This window comes from Dioscorea cayenensis, chromosome 12 (genome assembly GCF_009730915.1).
Source record: "Dioscorea cayenensis subsp. rotundata cultivar TDr96_F1 chromosome 12, TDr96_F1_v2_PseudoChromosome.rev07_lg8_w22 25.fasta, whole genome shotgun sequence".
NCBI classification, from domain to species: Eukaryota; Viridiplantae; Streptophyta; class Magnoliopsida; order Dioscoreales; family Dioscoreaceae; genus Dioscorea; species Dioscorea cayenensis.
In genome coordinates, this window is record NC_052482.1 from 5,684,906 (window position 1) to 5,707,514 (window position 22,609).

Below are 22,609 nucleotides of genomic sequence, written 5' to 3' on the forward strand. Positions count from 1 at the left end.
CTTGATAAGTGCTTGTGCGATATGAATGCGAAGCATTATTTCCTTATGTTGAGCATTACTTTCCTCGGGTTTTTACACTAATATGTGTGTTTTTATGTTACTTTCGTGCATGTAGGGTTGTGAAACCAATTATGAAGGAAAGAAGCCAATGTGGATCACAATGCACCGATTTTGGACGAAATTTTGCTAAAGTTTAAACGCGAAGATATAAGTCGGGTGCGAGATGCTAGAGTGTGTGCCAACCTCCCCGTATTTGAGTTTACACAACCATATGGAGGGGCACAAGGGCAGTCACACTCAAGCATTCCGACTTATGCACATAGAACAAGATCTCCATCATCTTATCCGTCATTGAAGAAGCAAAGCGATCCACGGCATAAACGTAGCAGTTACTGTTCACAGCCGGCCGAAAATCGGAGAAACAGAGAATCCACAAGGGCGTGTGGAAATTATCCATGCCCGTGTCGAAATTCCGCACGGGCGCGTGTACCGTCCACGCCCGTGGAGTCGCCCGATTCCAGCCCTATTTAAAGCCGATTACGCCCCGATTTTGGTATTCTTTTCTCCATCTTTTCCCCAATTTGCGAGAGGGCTTCGGCTAGGGTTTCGAGGGGTATTGGCCAAGGTTTTGGAGAGGTTCTATGGCTCTGACATCGTGATTCCATTAGGAAGAAGGTTGGTAGGAGAGCTTCGATCGAGGCGTATCCTATACCTGACGAAGGAATCCTTGGATGACGAGTAGAGGACTTTCCACAAGACCATCGACACGACCATCAAGGGGGTTTCTTTATGGATTCATTGCTTTTACATTCGATTTCTTTTATTGTACTTAGCTCCATGGAGAGCTAAACCCCTAGTGGGTACTTGGGTGATTGTGAACCCTAGGATGTATTCGTTTCATTGAACTTCTTTATTATGCTTCCAATAAATTGATGTTTATTGTGAGTTCCAAACTTGAATGCTTGATTGTATGAACATTTTCCCCTAGAGTGACACTAGGGTTGAGAGTTCTTGTTGGTAACCTTGTGAGTGAGTGACACACCACGAGCGTTAGACAAAGCTAGGTTGGAGAGGGTTGAGAGGGTTAGTCAAGAGGTACAGGAGCGTCCCCTTTCCCCTCCGACGTGATAGATTCTACCTCCGTTCCTCGAGTTCTTTGTGGCCATAATAGAGTGAATGGTCTAAGGGATGAACCTCCGCTGGGGCCTAGTTGCGCGTGCAATGGAGTGAAGCGTTGAGGTGATCTTAGTATCTAGGGCTTAATTGTGGCTAGGGACCTTTCGCCTGGACCAAAGGGTTAGGTCTAAATCTAGGAAGAGATTTATCACTTGGAATCCCTAGACCTCATTGCAACTCTATGCGAGTGCGAGGTGTTGAGATTGTTTGATTTCTCCTCCGGGACATGTATAGAGTTAGGCATAGTTTTCCTTAGATTTGGGACTATGTATGTAAGGATTTCCATGACTCACCATTGCATTGATTAGGAAGAATAATAGAGGGGAGCACTTGAAACGATTATCCTAGGTGAAGCATTATCTGAGTACCCCATCTTTATCGATTGCCTTGCCTCCTCCTTACTTTTCCTTTCTTACTTGATGCTTTTAATTCCTGAGAATTGAATCATTATCACACTTATCATTGTTGATACTCCACATAGCTAAGAATCGAATTAAGTGTCTTTACTCCCTACTCCCTGTGGATTCGACCCCGCTCACCCGGGATTATTACTTCGACAAACCTGTGCACTTGCGGGATATAAGCAAGGGGACCTTGTCAGTGCTCCCTTGGATTGTCTTTCGTGTCCCTTGGATTGTCTCCCCCACTCGATGCTCAAGAGATTTCACAGAAGCTTGGAGGTTTCTCAAAACAGAACCTATCTCACTGAACTGTTCGGCGTGCTGAGTGAGTTGACCATTCACCTTGCCAAATTTTGCATCCATGCTACTAGTTAGACTATTGAACCTGTCATTGGTACTGAGCATGAACTTGGCAAGGACCTCTTCAGTAGAAAACTTCCTCTCAAAGGCCGGTTGTTGGAATTGAGATCCTTGAGATGGTGTACCTCTTTGTTGTTGTTGGTCTTGGTTCCATGAAAAATTTGAGTGGTTCTTCCACCCTGGATTGTAAATTGAGCTATACGGGTTCCCTTGGTTTCGTTGCCCTCCAATGTAGTGAACATTCTCAATGGACGCAACTGAGGAGCTAGCAATTGGACATTGGGTTGCATCATGCCCACCACCACAAGTGCTACAATTCATTACTGATTCTGACCTCGAACTACTGCCCATAAGAAGATCAAGCTTTCGAGTCAACACATCAACCTTCACTGCCAAGGCATCATTGCTACTAACTTCATAAAGCCCAGCAGTCTTTTGTGAAGATCCTCTTGAGGCCCAATGTGATTCATTGCTTGCAATAGACTCAAGTAATTGCTCGGCCTCATCGGGATACTTTTTGCTAAGGGAACCATCCGCTGCGGCATCGATGAGTTGGCAAGTAGCATAATTCAACCCATTTTAAATGATTTGTACTCACATCCATGAGGCAAAACCATGGTGGGGGCACCTTCTAAGGAGATCCTTGAATCTCTCATAGGCTTCAAACAATGGTTCGGACTCCCCTTGTTTAAAGGCTGAAATTTCATGCCTCAACTTCGCCGCTTTGCTTGGCAGAAAGTATCTCCCAAGGAACTTCTCAACCATATCCTTCCATGTTTTAATAGACCCCAGAGACAATGATGTAAGCCAACAATAAGCTCTTTCTCTCAAACTGAATGGAAATAGTCTCAAACGGATCACATCGTCAGACACCCCATTAATCTTGAATGTAGAGCAAATTTGGAGGAACCGGGAAAGGTGGTCATGTACATCTTCATTTGCTAGACCATTGAATTGAACCGAGTTCTGGACCATGCCGATTGTACTCGCTTTAATTTCAAAGTTGTTGGATGCCACGGTCGGTGCTTGAACACTAAACTCATCTCCTGTGAATTGGGGTCTTTCATATTCGGATAGAGTGCGTCGCTCTCCGGCCATGATTGAAGACTCTTTATCCTCAATTTCAATGTTCTGTGTACCCGATCAATCACCAACCTCTCTCAATCTCCGATGCAAAGTTCTTTCAATTTCACTATCCGGTGTAATCAATGTTGAAGGATTTGAGCGTGTCATGCACAGTACCTTGCAAAACCAAGAAAAATGATAGAAGGTTAAGATAAAAAAAAAATAACAATAAAAAATGAATAAAGAATAAAATGGCTAGAGTAATAATCTAAAAGTTTCCTAGAATTCCTTAAGGGTCCCCGGCAACGGCGCTAAAAACTTGATTGCTTCCCCGCAAGTGTACGGGATCGCCAAGTAATACCTCGTGTGAAGACACGAGGATCATATTCCACGGGGCTAAGGATCTCCTATTACTCCTTCTCGAGCTATTATCAAGCCTAAGATCTCAAGTGATGGATTTTTACTCTACTAAATGTAATTAAAGCTAAAACGAGATTATGACCAAGTTAGAGAGAACAAGCAATAAGCAAGCAAGAAAATCAATGAGATGCAAAGGCCTACGGATGAGGATCCCCTTGAGGGGTTATCATGCAACATAGATGATGATCTAAAGATGCAAGGGTAAAATGGACCATGAGATTCCAAGATTAGAACAACCCCAATTTCTCGACGATTGAACCCTAATCCTATACGAACATAGATAGGAATTTCTTCCAAATCCACATTCGTACGATTGCATTGAGTACGAGGAAATCTCACTTAGGATTAAACCTACTCTTCTTCGGATTAAACATACATGGAGGGCTACCAAACACCCGATTTCTCGGCGTGATGATACAAGCATCCCCTTTTAATCCATTCATGACATAATACATGAGAGCAAGTTACATCTACATGCATCATTCATAAAAGAGCTACGGATTTCTCCTTAGTGTAGCACTTAGCATGAAAATATTGGATTAATTCTCAAAATTACCCAAGCATGGAATTAACAAGTTATTACCCAAGCCGGTGGCCTTGGGGGTCTAGTGTGTCATCATCCCACAACAAGGTCTAGCAAAAAGTTCCCCCTTGGGCTTGAATGATCTTCTAGCTTCCTTGCCCTTCTTCTGCTTCCCAAGGTCGCCCCAAAACCTCCCAAGTGGTCTCCCAAAATCAGCCAAGAAAAAGGTATAGCAAAAAGTTCCCCCTTGTTCTGCCCTAAAAGTTGGTATTTATATCCCCCAAGGCATACGGGTCGTATGGGGGTTGTATGGGGGTCGTATAGCACTCAAAAACCCTAGATTCGTGATCCATACAGGGTGGATACGGCCTCCATATGGCCCCGTATACTAGGTAGTATAGAAATCTAGGCAGACACTCCAAATCATTCCGCTGCTACAGTTCATACGACCCCCATACTGGGTAGTATGGGGGTAGTATAAAATTCCTGTTTTCTTCTCTTTTCGCCCAAATGATATCTTCTTGTTCTCCATGGCTTCCTTATGCCCTACAAAGCAAATAGTAGATGATTAAGTGCAAATAGTCATTAAACCTCACAAAATACATGTAAAATGAATACAATATATACATAAAAACATCTACGTTTAGACACTTATCATCAACCCATTATAAAAGGTGTGCAATATCATCTAGTTGAGAATCCTTATTGTGGGCACCTTTGTAAAAGATCCTTGAACCTTTTTAAAGTAACAAAAAGAGACTCTAAATTAACCTTAACATTTAAAGATATGTCCTTATGGAGCTTCAAGAATTTTCATAAAGGAAAGTATCATGCAAAGAAGGTTTCCACCATCTCGTCCCAAGTAGCAATGGAGGCTTGTGGCAAAGATTAGAGCCACTATTTGGCTCAACCCTTGAGTGAGAAAAAAAAGGCTCTCAAGTGTGTAGCATCATCCAAAACTCTATTGATCTTGATCATGTTCCCCACCTCTAAGAAATTCTTGATGTGGCTATTCAGATCTTTATTGGCTAACGTGTTAAACTGAATAGACCATTTAATCATTTGGATGAATTACATCTTAAGCTTGAAGTTGTTAGCTGTAACGGGTGCCCCAACAATGCTAGATTGAGTACCATGAGTAATAGACCTTGTAAAATCTGAAATAGTCCTCTGCTTGTTATTCTATTCTACCATCTCTTCAGATCCCTCAATCTCAACTTTAGCAACTTGTTGTTCCTTCTCAACTTCTAGTTCTTGCTTTTTAGCTAGTTATAAGATTTGCACTTAATTTTAGGATCCCCCTTCAACCAATGTCAATGGATTTTCTCAAGTCATAATCTAAGCCTAAAACTAAATAAAAAAAGAATAAGAACAACAAAAGATAAGAGAGTGGAAAAGTAGATGAAAAATAAAAAAGAAAATTCACTAGATGGACAAAGTCCTAGTGTTCCTAATATCTCATTCCCTTAGGATCCCCCTGCAACCAATTTCAATGGATTTTCTCAAGTCATAATCTAAGCCTAAAACTAGACAAAAGAAGAATAAGAACAACAAAAGACAAGAGAGTGGAAAAGTAGATGAAAAATAAAAAAGAAAAATTCACTAGATGGACAAAGTCCTAGTGTTCCTAATATCTCGTTCCCTAGTAGCTACACCAAAAACTTGATATATCCTTTGTGCGTACATATGCAATGGTCCACTCAATTAGTATAATATACCTGAAGGTTGGGTAGTCGAGTTCACAGGGAACAAGAGTGCCACTATTTACTACTTGTTATCTGATGTACACAAACAATCACGAGTTGTCTAATCAGTGTAATTCCACAAGTATAGCGAGAGGCTCTTATTACTTCCTTTTTTCTTAATCAATAGCCTAATGTCTACGGTGATAAATTTAGCAAAATAATTCTACTTATACAAATTAACTACTAAAATAAAAGTAAGGAACTTAAGGTGTAATTGGAAGGAATGGGTACCAGCATGGGGACTCCCTTAGCACTTACTTGTGTTATAAAATAGAATATGACAATGTTATCTAGTGATGGACAGGGGGAATTTAGAGGTCTACTAGTCTCAATCTCTTGGCAACCAGGTTTGAAGCACTAAAAATTTAAGATAGAATCTCTTCCAATCTAGTCTCCTATGTCTACCTTAAGATTAAGAACTCCACTAAAAGGATAATTAAATCCTAATCCAAAACTCTATCTATGCCTAATCTGTTAAAGAATGCATAAATCTAACAAAGCATGGATGTTCTAATGAGTGGGAATCCCTTCCTCACAACATCAACACATTAATCATTAAGCAAACATGCAATGAATCACAATCAATTATAAAGACTAAAATATTGTCAATGGAATTAATATTCACAAGTGACAAGGTCGCCTTGCTTATATCCCGCAAGTGCACGGGTTTGTCGAAGTAATAATCCCGGATGAGTGGGTATCGTATCCACAAGGAGTAGGGAACAAAAATACTTAATTCGCTTCTTAACTATGTGAAAAGTGAATAGTAATATATGTGACAATGATTCAATTCTCAAAAGTAAAAACAACAAGTAAGAGAGCACAAGTAAAGGAGAAGGTAAGGCAATCAATAAAGATGGAGTACCTGGATATTGCTCCACCTAGGACAATCGTTTCAAGTGCAAGAACCCTCTATTATGCTTCCTAATTAATGCAATAGTGAGTCATGGAAATCCTTAATTACATAGTCCCAAATCTAAGGACAACCATGCCTAACTCTATACATGTCCCGGAGGAGAGATTGGATAACCTCTCAACCTCGCATTCGCATAGAACTGCAATGAGCTCTAGGGATTCCAAGTGATAAATCTCTTCCTAATTATAGACCAAACCCTTTGGTCCAGGTGGAAGGTCCCTAACCACAATTAAGCCCTAGATACTAAGATCACTTCTATGCTTCACTCCATTGCACCCGTGATAATTGCTTTTGCGATATGAATGTGAATCATTATTTCCTTATGTTGAGCATTACTTTCCTCGGGTTTTACATTAATATGTCTGTTTTTATGTTATTTTTATGCAGGTAGGGTTGTGAAACCAATTATGAAGGAAAGAAGCCAATGTGGATCACAATGCACCGATTTTGGAGGAAATCTTGCTAAGGTTCAAACGCGAAGATATAAGTTGGGTGCGAGATGCTAGAGTGTGTGCCAACCTCCCCGTATTTGAGTTTGCACAACCATTTGGAGGGGCACAAGGGCATTCACACTCAAGCATTCCGACTTATGCCTATAGAAAAAGATCTCCATCAACTTATCCGTCATTGAAGAAGCAAAGCGATCCACATCATAAACGTGTGCCCGTTTATGTTACCTCGATGAAAAGTGGATTCGGGAGTATTTTTGGCATAGTACTGTTTTAGAGAATCCACACGGGCGTGGGTAATTTCCCACGCCCGTGTGGAAATTCTGCACGGGCGCGTGTACCGTCTACACCCATGGAGTCGCCCGATTCCAGCCCTATTTAAAACCGATTCAGCCCCGATTTTGGTATTCTTTTCTCCATCTTTTCCTTAACTTGAGAGAGGGCTTCGGCTAGGGTTTTGAGGGGTATTGGCCAAGGTTTTGGAGAGGTTCTATGGCTCCGACATCATCATTCCTGAGGGAGAAGGTTGGTAGGGGAGCTTCCGTCGAGGCGTATCCTATACCGGACGAGGGAATCCTTGGAGATGAGTAGAGGACTCTCCGCAAGACCATTGACACGACCATCGAGGGGGTTTCTTTATGGATTTATTGCTTTTACATTCAATTTCTTTGATTGTACTTAGCTCAATGGAGAGCTAAACCCCTAGTGGGTACTTGGGTGATTGTGAACTCTAGGATGTATTCGTTTCTTTGAACTTCTTTATTATGCTTTCAATAAATTGATGTTTATTGTGAGTTCCAACCTTGAATGCTTGATTGTATGAACATTTCCCCTAGAGTGACACTAGGGTTGAGAGTTCTTGTTGGTAACCTTGTGAGTGAGTGACACACCACGAGCGTTAGAGAAAGCTAGGTTGGAGAGGGTTGAGAGGGTGAGCCGAGAGGTACAGGAGCGTCCTCTTTCCCCTACGATGTGATAGATTCTACCTCTGTTCCTTGAGTTCTTTGCGTCCATAATAGAGTGAATGGTCTAAGGGATGAACCTCCGCTGGGGCCTAGTTGCGCGTGCAATGGAGTGAAGCGTTGAGTTGATCTTAGTATCTAGGGCTTAATTGTGGCTAGGGACCTTCCGCTGGGACCAAAGGGTTAGGTCTATAATTAGGAAGTGATTTATCACTTGGAATCCTTAGAGCTCATTGAGAGGTTATTTAATCTCTCCTCCGGGACATGAATAGAGTTAGGCATAGTTGACTTTAGATTTGGGACTATGTATGTAAGGATTTCCACGACTCACCATTGCATTGATTAGGAAGCATAATAGAGAGTTCTTGCACTTGAAACGATTTTCCTAGGTGAAGTATCATCCGAGTACCCCATCTTTATTGATTGCCTTGCCTCCTCCTTACTTTTTCTCTCTTACTTGTTGTTTTTAATTATTGAGAATTGAATCATTATCACACTTATCATTGTTGATACTCCACATAGTTAAAAATCCAATTAAGTGTCTTTACTCCCTACTCCCTGTGGATTTGACCCCGCTCACCCGGGATTATTACTTCGACAAACCCGTGCACTTGTAGGATATACCCAAGGGGAACTTGTCAACCCGCAACTAAGCCCCAGTGGAAGGTCATCCCTTAGACTAGTCACTCCATTATGCCTACAAAGAACTCGAGGAACGGAGGTAGAATCTAACACATCGGAGGGGAAAGGGGACGCTCCTGTACCTCTCGACTCACCCTCTCAACCCTCTCCAACCTAGCTTTGTCTAACACTCGTGGTGTGTCACTCACTCACAAGGTTACCAACAAGAACTCTCAACCCTAGTGTCACTCTAGGGGAGTATTCAAACAATAAAGCATTCAAGGTTGGAACTCACAATAAACATCAATTAATTGAAAGCATAATAAAGAGATTCAATGAAATGAATACATCCTAGGGTTCACAAATACCCAAGCACCCACTAGGGTTTAACTCTCCATTGAGCTAATTACAATCAAAGAAATATAATGTAAGAGCAATGAATCCATAGAAAACCCCCTCGATAATCGTGTCGATGATCTTGTGGAGAGTCCTCTACTCGTCGCAAAGGTTTCTTTGTCCGGCCTAGGATACACCTCGCTGATCGGTGCCGACAAAAGCTCTCCCAATAACCTTTTTCCAAATGACGTGCAATGTCGGAGCCGTAGAACCTCTACAAAACCCTAGCCAATACCTCACAAAACCCTAGCCGAAGCCCCCTCTCAAGTTGGGGAAAAGATATAGAAACGAATGCTGAAATCGGGGCTGAATTGGCTTTAAATAGGGCTGTAATCGGGGATCCACATGCCCCTCTGGTCGCCCCTGTCGATTTTTCACACGGTCGTGTGGAATTTCCACATGCCCGTGTGGATACTCTATTCTAAAGTTTCCTGGGACGGCTGTGAACAGTGCTGCTACAATACTTTGCCACAATGCTGCTACAGTGCTCTACTACAGTATCTATCTTGAAATACTTTCCGAATCCATACTTTCATCGAGGTAACGCAGACGGGCACACGTTCACGTCGTGGATCACTTTTCTTCTTTAATTCTTCGCGTTTGAAGCTTAGCAAGATTTACTCCAAAATCGGTGCATTATGATCCACATTGGCTTCTTTCCTTCATAATCAGCCTCACAACCCTGCCTGCATAAAAGTAACATAAAAACACACATATTAGTGGAAAAAACCCGAGAAAGGTAATACTTAACATAAGGAAAGAATGCTTCGCATTCATATCGCACAAGCGCTTATCAAACTCCCCCACACTTAAGCTTTTGCTTGTCCTTAAGCAAAAATTAAACATTCCGTGCATAGATGAAGGAAATATTGAACGTACTTGGCCTTAGGTTCACCAAATTATACAAAGAGAGCATTCTACAAGTAAGGGAAATTTCTACACTAAACATGAAAAATCGAAGCTCTAGCTAAAAACTTGAATCAAAAAGGACAACAAACCCAAAATCGTGAAAGTGGGTGGACTCACTCAAGTCAAGCCAAACTATACTCCTCAAAGCTCTAAGTATAAGGGACTTATTTATCTACGACAAGAAAGCAACACAAATTTCAAAGACGGTAGTGGCTTCACACATTCTCTAAGGTAGCAATTTCCGAAGCGGCTGCTAACGTGGCTTTCACACTTTTGAGGTGGTAGCTCTTTCTACCGGAGTGGTAGCTTTCACACATCCTATGAGATAGCTCTTTCTCTCATTAGGGTATAACTAGTATCTGACTTATGAGAGTAGCTTCATACTTCATAGTGGTAGCTCTTTCCACCCAAAATGTAAAGTAAACAAGAAAACTATTTTGTTCCTTATTTTCATTTTCATTCATTTTTTTTAACATAAGAGATAACTATAACTAGTCCCTTTAACATCGAACATGAGTTTCCAAAAGAGTTTAAAGAGTGAGTAGTGCTACGAATGTAAATCGGGCAAAAATTCCTAGAAATTCAAATAAAACTAGAGCATGAAGACATTCAATGTTGAAAATTCTTCTAAACTCAAGAATGCAATCAATGCAGCTAAGGTGAACCGCCATTGGCTATGTGAGCATGTATATCAATCAAGAACAATAGAAAAGATGTGTGCACTATGAAACTCCCCCCGCCACACTTAAGTTGTACATTGTCCCAAATATACACATGCAAGCTCACTCATAATGTATATCAATCAAGAATATATGCGGGAGAAGCAATCAAAACAATACTCCCCTGTTTCCTAGTGTCGTGTTTGATGAAGCTAACTTCTTGGGAGTAGTGTTCCAACGGGTTGTGAAGCTCACACGGCCAAGTGCCGAAGCACTTTGGATGTGCCCATGACAAAATCTCAATTCCCAAAATGACAAGACCATCTGCACGCATACAAGAGGGGGTTCAGTGAAGCTCAATAAAAACAAAATAACTCGAGTATATAAAAGATAGAACAATGAATACAACTCAAGATGCAAAATGAAAATAACCCAGAAGAAGAGTCCTTTCTGAGTGAACAAGTCCAAAATGAAGTGCATAAAAGTAATAAAATGGAAATAAAATCAAATGTCGGTGTCACGCTCTGGGTCCTCTCCTGGTGGTGGTGGTGAGGAAGTAGAAGGGGGGTCCACCGATGCTGGTATAGGTGATGAGGAAAATGCTGGAGGAGCTGAGGGTCTACATCGCAATAGTTGTCGTGGGAAATCGAAACAGAACATAAGATCAGGATACCGGGCTGACTGTATCACCCGCATCTCGATGATCTCAGACCGCAATATGCCCATGGTGCTCTCGAGCCTCTCAATATGATCATAGGCTACTGAAAGGGTACCTGGCTGTCCTGGGGTCTTGGCCACCGCTGGGGCGGAATCTCCCGCTGCATCCCCTCCAACCTCGGTGCTCTCAGTGGTGGGTGTGGCCAAAATGTAATCTCCAGGACCATATCTGCATACCACTCCCATCATCCTGAGCGTATCGAGTCCAAGTGGAGAAGGAAAAATTATCTGATCGGCATGCCGTATAGCAGCTCCGAACCCCATTCCTAGAATGAGTCTAGTAATGTAAGGACCAGGACATAATACTCCTACTCTCCCACTCTGGCCCTGGTATACTCCGCCACAATGTGCCCCAGATGAATGGGCATGGACCTCACCATGGAATATAAATAAAGTAGTCCCTGTCGTGACGAAACACTAGTGTTGTCGCGACGGCCATCCACAGACCTGCTAAGGACAGCAAACAAATACCTGTAGCTCATCCTAGACAAGCATGTGGCTTTGGACACACCTGGTTCATGCCGCCCCGGTCCACACAATACCTGATAGGCTTGCTGTGGGGTCAAAGTGCCCGGGTAATCTGTCGGTAGATGTCCATACTCCTCTGTTACTATATATGCCTCGTCGTACAAATCCATGCGAACGAAAAACTCAGAAATGCTAATGGCGAATTGACGACCGAACACTCTAAACTGTATGTCATCCACAAACTCAAAAGATGCCAGCACCTCCAAAGTCAGCGGTCAGAAAACTGGCTCTCGTATAGACAGCAGCCTCTGCCACCCTCCTACAGCCATCAGTGACTCCGGCTCTCTAACAAACTCATCACCCCACTGAACCCCGTTTAACACACTAAGGTCCGTGAAACGGGATTGGCCAAACCTAAGCCCTGATAGTCGCTCGAAGTGAGCTTGATGCTCGGGATCCGAAAATGAAATGTGTGCCAACTCGGGTGAAGGTTCCCTAGGGCGCTTGCCTTCTTGTTTCTTCGCGTGCGGTGCCATGCCTGCAAGCAATAGTGAATAAATGATCAAAGACTCTCAGTCATAGAATACTGCAGAATTCCACACGAGCTTGTGGAAATTATCCACGCCCGTGTGGATATGCAGGGCCTGAAAAACCGCACGATAGGATTTCTATTATCAAAAAAAAATACAATGTAAAACCCTATTAAAATACTCTCTGAACATGCATATACCCTTTTAAATCAGAATTTCACACAACTCAAGTCGTTTAATTTACTAAAACAAGAAATGGCAATTATAAGAAGGATTAAAGATTCACCGAAAGAAAAGAAAAAGATATGTATGGAAACCTTGAATTCGGTGCGAAAAAATGCTTGAAATCCCCGTAAAAGAACGATCAATCAGCCGGGAAATTAATCAGGAGCGGTTTTCATGTGGATGAAGATGAAGAGGAAGAGAAATCGCAAGGATTTTTAAAGAAAAATTCGCGTCTCTTGGAATTCTGGGCATTCCCACGGGCGTGCGGAAATTACCCATGCCCGTGCGTCTCCATAGGAAAACTGCATAGGGGCAGGTGCACGCCCATGTGCGCTCTTGGGAAAATGCCCTTTCGACTCTGAATGCTCTCGCATGGGCGTGTGGAAAATACCCACGCCCGTGCGCCCGACCCACAGGGGCAGCCGTACGCCCCTGTGGCTTCTCTAGACATTCGAGAAAATTCCTAAGTATTCCGCATGGGCGTGCGGAAATGCCGCACGGGCGTTGACATTCACAGGTCCAATTTACAGGGGCACCCCCTATGCCTTCTTGGGATTGAGAGAGCTCTTGTGCAGAGATTCGTACGGGCGTGCAGAAATTACCCATGCCTGTGCGGGTTTCACAAGGTCGCCCACAAGGGCGAGTTCACGCACCTGTGTGCTCTCGGGATAAATCGCCAACTCTGCAGGAGATCACACGCCCCTGCAGAAATTAACCACGGCCGTGCGATATTCGCATGGTGGTTCACAGGGGCCACCGCACGCCGCTGCGCCTCCTCTGGATGAGCTCGCAATGCAGATCCACGGGCGTACGGAAATTCCACATACCGGTGCATTTTTCTGGATGCCTTATGACAAGTGCCCCTTGCTTATATCCCGCAAGTGCAAGGGTTTGTCGAAGTAATAATCCCGGGTGAGCGGGGTTGAATACACAGGGAGTAAGGAGTAAAGACACTTAATTCAATTCTTAGCTATGTGAAGTATCAACAATGATAAGTGTGATAATGATTCAATTCTCAACAATTAAAAGCAACAAGTAAGAGAGCAAAAGTAAGGAGAAGGCAAGGCAATCAATAAAGATGGGGTACTCGGATGATGCTTCACCTAGGAAAATCGCTTCAAGTGAAAGAACTCTCTATTATGCTTCCTAATCAATGCAATGGTGAGTCGTGGAAATCCTTACATACATAGTCCCAAATCTAAGGTCAACTATGCCAAACTCTATTCATGTCCCGAAGGAGAGATTAAATAACCTCTCAACCTCGCACTCGAATAAAGTTGCAATGAGCTCTAGGGATTCCAAGTGATAAATCGCTTCCTAATTATAGACCTAACCCTTTGGTCCAGGCGGAAGGTCCCTGGCCACAATTAAGCCCAAGATTCTAAGATCCCCTCAACGCTTCACTCCATTACACACGCAACTAGGCCCCAGCGGAGGTTCATCCCTTAGACCATTCACTCTATTATGGCCGCAAAGAACTCAAGGAACGGAGGTAGAATCTATCACGCCGGAGAGGAAAGGGGACGCTCCTGTACCTCTCGACTCACGCTCTCAACCCTCTCCAACCTAGCTTTGTCTAACGCTCGTGGTGTGTCACTCACTCACAAGGTTACCAACAAGAACTCTCAACACTAGTGTCACTCTAAGGGAAATGTTCATACAATCAAGTATTCAAGGTTGGAACTCACAATAAACATCAATTTATTGAAAGCATAATAAAGAAGTTCAATGAAACGAATACATCCTAGGGTTCACAATCACCCAAGTACCCACTAGGGGTTTAGCTCTCCATGGAGCTAAGTACAATCATAGAAATCGAATGTAAAAGCAATAAATCCATAAAGAAACCCCCTCGATGGTCATGTCGATGGTCTTGTGGAAAGTCCTCTACTCGTCGTCCAAGGATTCCTTCGTCCGGTATAGGATACGCCTCGATCGAATCTCCCCTACCAACCTTCTTCCTAATGGAATCACGATGTCAGAGCCGTAGAACCTCTCCAAAACCTTGGCCAATACCCCTCGAAACCCTAGCCGAAGCCCTCTCGCAAGTTGGGGAAATGATGGAGAAAAGAATACTGAAATCGGGGCTGAAATCGGCTTTAAATAGGGCGGGAATCGGGCCGCTACACGGGCGTGTATGATGTCACACGCCCCTATGGAATTTCCACGCGGGCGTGGATAATTTCCACACGCCCATGTGGATTCTCTGTTTCTCTGATTTCTCGGCCGGGCTGCTACAGTACTTGCTACAATGTTTCGCTATAGTACCCTGCTACAGTACTCTGCCGAAAATACACCCGAATTCCATACTTTCATTGGGGTAACGCAAACGGGCACACGTTTACGTCGTGAATCACTTGCTTCTTCAATGATATACATGTTGGTGGAGCTCTTGTTCTTATATGCATACGTCGGAATGCTCGAGTGTGACTACCTTTGTGCCCCTCCAAATGGATGTGCTCACTCGAATGCGAGGAGGTTGGCACACACTCTAGCATCTCACACCTGACCTATGTCTTCGCGTTTGAACCTTAGCAAGATCTCCTCCAAAATAGGTGCATTATGATCCACATTGGCCTATTTCCTTCATACTCGGCCTCACAACCCTACCTGCATAAAAGTAACATAAAAAACACACATATTAATGTAAAAACCTGAGAAAAGTAATGCTCAACATAAGGACTGAATGCTTCGCATTCATATCGCACAAGCACTTATCAAACTCCCCCACACTTAAGCTTTTGCTTGTCCTCAAGCAAACATTAAAACATTATGTGCATCAATGAAGAAATTGTTGAAAGTGCTTGGCCTTAGGTTCACCAAAGTATACAAAGATAGCATTCTACAAGTAAGGAAAATTTCAACACTAAATACGAAAAAATCAATGCTTTAGCTAAAAATTTGTATCAAAAAGGATAACAAACCCGAATTTCGTGTAAGTGTGTGAACTCACTCAAAACACCCCAAGTTATACTCCTCAAAGTTCTAAGTGCAAGGGACTTATTTATCTACACAAGTGATAAAAATTTTAAAAGATGGTAGTAGGTTCACACATCCTCTAAGGTAGCCCTTTCCAAAGCGGCCGCTAAGGTGGCTTTCACACTTTCGAGGTGGTAGCTCTTTCTACCCGGGTGGTAGCTTTCACTCATCCTATGAGATAGCTCTTTCTCTCATTAGGGCATAACTAGTATCTGACTTGTGAGAGTAGCTTCATACTTTATAGGTGGTAGCTCTTTCCACCCAACAAATACAAATAAACAAAAAACTATTTTGTTCCTTCTTTTCATTTTTCCCTTTTTTTTTTTCAAAAGAAGTAAACCTAACTAGTCCCTTTAACATCAAACATGAGTTTCCAATAGAGTTCAAAGAGTGAGTAGTGCACTAACTGTAAATCGGGCAAAAATTCCTAAAAATTCAAGCAATAACTAGAGCATGAAAAACATTCAATGTTAACAATTCTCCTAGACTTAAGAATACAAACATTACAACTAAGGTGAACCGCCATTGGCTATGTGAGCATATATCAATCAAGAACAATAGAAAAGATGTGCGCATTATGAAACTCCCCTCCACACTTAAGTTGTACATTGTCCTCAATGTACACATGCAAGCTCATGCAAAATATATCATTCAAAAATAGATGTGGGAGAAGCAATCAAAATAATACTCCCCTGACTCCTAGTGTTGTGTTTGGTGAAGCTAATTCATTGGGAGTAGTGTTCCAACGGGTTGTCAAGTTCGCACGGCCAAGTGCCAAAGCACCTTGGCCATGCCCATGACTAAGTCTCAATTTCCAAGAAGACAAGACCATCTGCACGCATACACGAGGGGTTTCAGTGAAGTTCAAGAAAAACAAAAATAACTCGAGTGTATAAAAGATGAAGCAATGAATACAACTCGATAATGCAAAATAACATAAACTCAGAAGGAAAATCCTTTCTGAGTGAACAAGTCTAAAAACAAGAAAATAAGATAAAGTAAAATGCATGAACGTAAAAGAAAGGTCAAGTGTCGAAGTCGCTCTCGGGCTCCGCTGCTGCTGCTGCTGAAGTGGAAGCATATAGTGGGTCCTCTGGTGCTGGGGTCGAGGATGGAGGTGCTGGAGGCACTGATGATCCGGGTCTCAGAAGATCTCGAAGGAAATCGAATCGGGCCATAAGATCTGTGTACTGAGCTGACTGCAAAGCCCGGAGCTCCTCTATCTCAGTCCGAATCTCTCTAACATCGGTCTCCAGCCTCTCGATACGATGATAGGCTCGAATACCCGGTGCTATAGAAGATGGAGGAGTCTGCTGGACACCCCCCGTAGTATCTCCTTCGCTTCTGGTGGTCTCAGCGGTAGCTGAAGTGAGAATATAAACCCCTGGCCTAAACCTCCGTACCAACCCCATCATTTTGATCGTATCGAACGTAAGAGCGGTGGGTACAACTGTCCTCTCCGCACCACGTAGAGCATCACCCAAACCCATTCCTAGAATGAGTCTGGTGATATAAGGGCCGGCAAATAGTACACCCACTCTCGTCGAACGACCCTGGTACTGTAAAACATCTGCTAGAATGCATCCTAAGTAAAGTGGTACATTGCGAGCCATGGAGTATAAGAAAAGCAGATCCAGTCTGGTCAAAGCGGCTGTGTTATCTGCTCGACCTGTCATGGACCTGCTGATGACTGCGTGTACGTATCTGTAACTGAACCGGGACAAACTAGAAGCCTTCGATAATCTCGGTTCATACTCCCCACGCCCACACAAAATCCTGTATGCATGATATGGGGTGACTGACAATGGAAAATCTACTGGTAGTCGGCCATACTCCACGGTACCTATATAAGCGACATCATACAGGCCCGTCCTAATCGAAAACTCAATGACGCTCATAGAGAATAGATATCCGAATGCCCGAAACTGTATCGCCTCTGTAGTGTCAACTCTCCCATGTAGCAATCGAAACTCAAAGGACGCTAAAACCTCTAGCGTAAGTGTGCGGTAAGCTGGTTCACTAATTGTCAGTAGCCTCCTCCAGCTTCCCACTGCCAACATCTCATCAATCTCATTAATCACCTCATCAACCTGCTGAATCTGTTGAAGCACTTGTACATCCGCAAAGCAAGTCTGACCAAACCCGAGTGCTGAAAGTCTCTCGAAGCGAGCCTGATGCTCGGGGTTCGAGAATTCCATATGTATCGTCTCGGGTGAAGTAAGTCTGAGGCGCTTAACTTCGTTCTTCTTCGCTCGAGGTGCCATAGCTGGAGTGCAGAAGATGAAAACAGTAAAAAAATCCCATAAGCAATATACTGCAGAATTTCACACGGGCCTGTGGATATTACCCACGCCCGTGTGGCTCTGCAGAGCGTGAAACTCCCGCACGGGTGCATAACAAATCTTAACAAATCAATTGTAAAACCACTTCTAAATGCTTACTACACATCCATCATGCATGAAAACTCGCATTTAAAAGCATTCAACCCGTGAAAACCCATATTTGGCGAAGAAAAGAGGATAAAAGGATTACCGAAGAGATGAATATGAAAACGTCTGAAATTCGGTAAGATTAGCGAAGAAAATTCCTCCAAATAGCGACGAAGGGTCGGAAAGATAATCGGGAACCGTTTTCCGGCGACTGGAGATGAAGAATGAGACGGATCACAAGGTTTTTAAGGAGAAAATCGCGTCTCTTGGAATTCTGTGTATCCCCATGGGCGTGTGGAAATTACCCACGCCCGTGCGCCTTACTTCGAGAGCGCCACAGGGGCGTATACATGTCCCTGTGCTTTCTCGGGAAAATGCTCCCTTGACTCTGACTGATCTCACACGGGCGTGTGGAAAATACCCACGCCTGTGCTCCAGACCCACAAGGGCAGACGCACGCCCCTGTGGCTTCCCTAGTCATCTGAGAAAAATATCAAGTCGCCCACACGCCCGTCCGGAAATTCCCCACGGGCGTGGGCATTCACATGCCTCAACTCACAGGGGCGGCTGCACGCCCCTGTGTTTTCTTGGGATAGAGGGAGCAACCTGCAGGGTTTCGCACGGGCGTGTTGAAATTACCCATGCCCGTGCGTGGTTCACAAGGTCACCCACAGGGGCGAGTCCACGCCCCTGTGTGTTCTTGGGAAAATCTGCCCAACTCTGCAGGAAGGCACACACCTGTGTGGAAATTACCCACGGGCGTGCGCCAGTCGCATGGTCGTCCACAGGGGAAGCCACACGCCCCTGTGCCCTCTCTAGAAGAGTTCACAGTACACATCCACGGGCGTGTAGAATTTTCACACGCCCATGTGTTTTCTCTGGATGACTTAGAAAAACCTGCAGGCTCTGCAGAACTAGTCTGAACATGTTTACACACTCAGAGCCTGCCCTATTATGCAAGATATACCAGATAAAAACACAAAATAGAACTCAAATGACCAAACTTTCGCCAATTCTCAACAAAACATACAATGAATTCTTTTAAAAACCCACAATAAAATCATAGCACAAGCACTCAAAAATTGAAACACCAACACTTAATAATTTATTCATGCAAACAAACTAAACTAAAAGTACAAAAAAAAAATAGTAAACACTTGGGTTGCCTCCCAAGAAGCGCTTGTTTAACGTCACTAAGCTTGACGTATCTTTCTTACCTCACGGTGGTTCATGAATGAAGGTTGCCCTCTTACCTATAACTTGAAAGCATGATGAGCAAAGTCTCTTGAGGATAGAGGGCACACTATCGGACTTTGGACCATCTAACAATGGTTCGTTCAACTTTCTTGGCTCATGTACATCTCCAACAGTCTTGGGGCATTTTCGGTGGCATCTTCGAGCCCTCTTCATTTTCCAGAGCACCTTCTACAAGATTCCCGGGGTAGATGTTTCCTCCATAGTCGAACCGAGCATCATTACTTCTTCATTGCTCTCCTCTTGGTCGAACAAACCTTTATACGGATCCGGGTTGAACATTTCCTGTATATATTCATCAACAATCTCATCAGTAGCGTCTAGAAAATACAAAGTGTCATCAAAATCGAGAGAATGCCGCATGGCTTCAGCAAGGCGGTAAGTGAGCTTATCGTCTCTGACTCTCAATGTGAGCTCTCCACCGTCCATGTCAATCAATGCTTTGGAAGTCCGTAAGAACAGTCTCCCAAGTATCAAGGGTACATCTGCATCCTCATCGACATCTAGCACTAAAAAGTCAACCGGAAAAATATACTTGTCCACGTTGATAAGCACGTCTTCAATGTTGCCTCTCGGATGTCGTACCGTTCGGTCCGCCAATTATAAAGTCATCCGAGTAGGCCTAGGCTCACCCAAGCCTAGCTTTTGGAAGAAAGTATATGGCATGACGTTGACACTTGCCCCTGAATCCGCCAATGCCATTTCCTCACCTAAGTTGCCGATGTTACATGGAATAATGAAGCTTCCCTGGTCTTTCTTCTTGTTCGGCATGTTCTTTTGCAACACCGCCGAGCATGAAACATCAAGCACCACTGAAGCACTCTCCTCTAATTTCCTCTTGTCGGTCAATAGGTCTTTCAGGAACTTCGCATACTTAGGCATTTGATCCAAAGCCTCAACAGAAGCAATGTTGATGTGGAGTTGCTTGAACAAACTCAGGAACTTCTTATATTGGTCATCCCCTTGGTCATTCTTTAATCTAGAGGCATAAGGGATTCTTGGCTTGAAAGATGGAGGTGCCACCTCTTTCTCTTTGTTTGCTCCCTTCTCAACCTCTACGACCTCGGGTGCATGTTCTTTCGGCTTCTCACTCGGAAGCCGCCCTTCAACCTCATGACTGCTTCTCAAAGCGATCGCCTTCACATTTTCTCTCGGGTTGGTTTCCGTGTTGCTTGGTAAACTTCGATGTGGTATTTCGGAAAGAGATTTCGCAATTTGCCCCACTTGATTTTCAAGGTTGTGCAAGGAAGCGGTGTGATTGCGAAGTGTAGCCTCGACTGATTCAAACCTTGTATTTACTGATTGAACAAATCTAGCCAAGTGCTTCTCCAAATCCGTCATTCGGGTTTCCAAGCCTGAAATTCTGTTTTCCACTTGAGGGGCTTGTTGTTGTTGTTGGAACCCCGATGGCCCCATGGTCTTCTGTGGTCCTTGATTACTCCATGAAAAGTTGGGATGATTCTTCCAACCTTAATTGTAGGTGTTGCTGTATGGATTCCCTTAAGGTCTCATTCCATTACCTACAAAGTCAACATTCTCAACTGAAGAAACATCACCTATGACGATTGGGCAATCTGAAGGAGCATGTCCTCCACCACAACCGTTACAATTTGTCATGGTCGCAACTTTATTCGAAGCAATAAGATCTAGCTTCTTACTCAAACTCTCCACTTAGGCCGCCAATGAAGTTACCGCATCAATTCCTTGGAGATCGGCCACCTTTTTCTATTCCCTAGCGTTCCACTGGTAGCTATTTAACCCCATTTCCTCAATCAATTGACGTGCCTCGTCGGGGGTCTTGCTACCTAAGGTACCTCCTACCGCCGCATCCAAGAGTTGCCTTGTATTCGGGTTCAAACCATTGTAGAAGGTTTGAACAATCATCCACTCAGGGAATTCGTGTTGCGGACATTTGCGCAGGAGTTCCTTGAACCTTTCCCATGTCTCAAATAGAGACTCCAATTCCAACTGCATAAAGGATGAGATCTCATTCCTAAGCTTTGCTGATTTTCCGGGAGGGAAATAACGGGCTAGAAAAGCTTCTACCATCTCCTCCCATGTAGTGATTGATGCCCTAGGTAATGAGTGTAGCCACTGCTTTGCTTTCACCTTTAAGGAAAATGGGAAGGCTCTCAATTTGATGGCATCATCTGTCACACCGTTTATATTCAGCATGTCACACACCTCGAGGAAGCTCTCTATATGACTGTATGGATCCTCATTGGCTAAACTGTTGAATTGTGCGGACTGCTGCAGCATATGGATGAATGCCGGCTTTAGCTCGAAATTCTGAGCTGTGAATTGGGGACTGATAAGTGCTTGAGTAGACATATTTTTATATATGTTTTACATGCATTGAGCATCATTTTTACTTTGGTTTATGTCTCATATTGTGTATTTGGTGTTCTTTTATGCATATAGGTTGTGAATGCCTTGAAGAGTAAAAAGGAAGCAAAGATGGGCTATAAAGACATAATGTTGGGAGTTCTTGTTCAATTCAATGACCAAGACATGAGAGGAGTTTATAAACGTGGAGATGTGTGCCAACTTCCAAGAAGATTCAAGTCAATTCACTAGTTGGAAGGGCACAAAGGCAGCACATCTTCATGTTCCTTCTCTTTGTGAAGATTGCAAGACCTCTCAAAGATACGTCGATGAAGAAAAGTTTTATAGTCTACCACATGGATGTGTGCCCGGACATGTGGCCTTAAGAGAATAGTGTTCGGATCGCGTTTTGTGAAAAGTACTGTAGTAATTTCACTGTAGCAAATTATTGTTCACGCGCCCGCGTGGAAATTTCTGCAGCCCACGCGGGCGGGTGGAAAATCCACACGGGCGCGTGAGGGCACGTGACAGACGCGATCTAAGGCCTATAAATAGCCGTTTTGCCCTATTCTTTCTCATCTTTTGTGCGGCTATTGAGGGGTGAGACGGCTAGGGTTTGGAGAGGAGGTCTTTGCGGCTTTGGAGGCGCTTCATCACCAACTTTGATCGATTCCTCCTCCGTCATAGCATCAAGGAAGCCACCGGTGAACCTAGCTTCGGAGTGGGTCCTTCAAGACGTCGAAGCTCTCCATCAAGGCCATCAGTTCATATATAAGGGGGTTTATTTCTATGGTTTTAATGTACTTTCATTCATTGATGGTGTGTTTTGTATGTTGCTCCATGGAGAGCTAAAACCCTAGAGGATATTTGGGCTTTTGAACCCTAGGATTCTCATCTTTTGTGGATTTGCTTAGTGTTTCTATTTAATCCGAGTTTGATTAAGTTTTAATCTTGTATTTCTCATTGCTTGCTTGTTTAATTAATCCTTCTGGTTGATTGGATTTGCATGATTTGTTACTTTGATGTGAGAGAGGTCTCCATTAGAGCTAGAACTTCAAGGTTAAAGAGGGTTGAGAGGGT

The 22,609-nt window shown here is 43.5% G+C and overlaps 2 non-coding genes across 2 annotated transcripts; both read left to right on the plus strand.

Moving 5' to 3' along the window:
• The first annotated feature begins 2,547 nt into the window (after positions 1-2,547).
• On the plus strand, positions 2,548-2,654 carry LOC120274304. The gene has a single exon (XR_005540833.1). It is a non-coding gene; the product is annotated as a small nucleolar RNA R71 (small nucleolar RNA).
• Positions 2,655-21,098: 18,444 nt separating this feature from the next.
• Positions 21,099-21,205, plus strand: LOC120274178. The gene has a single exon (XR_005540714.1). It is a non-coding gene; the product is annotated as a small nucleolar RNA R71 (small nucleolar RNA).
• The last annotated feature ends 1,404 nt before the right edge of the window (positions 21,206-22,609 follow it).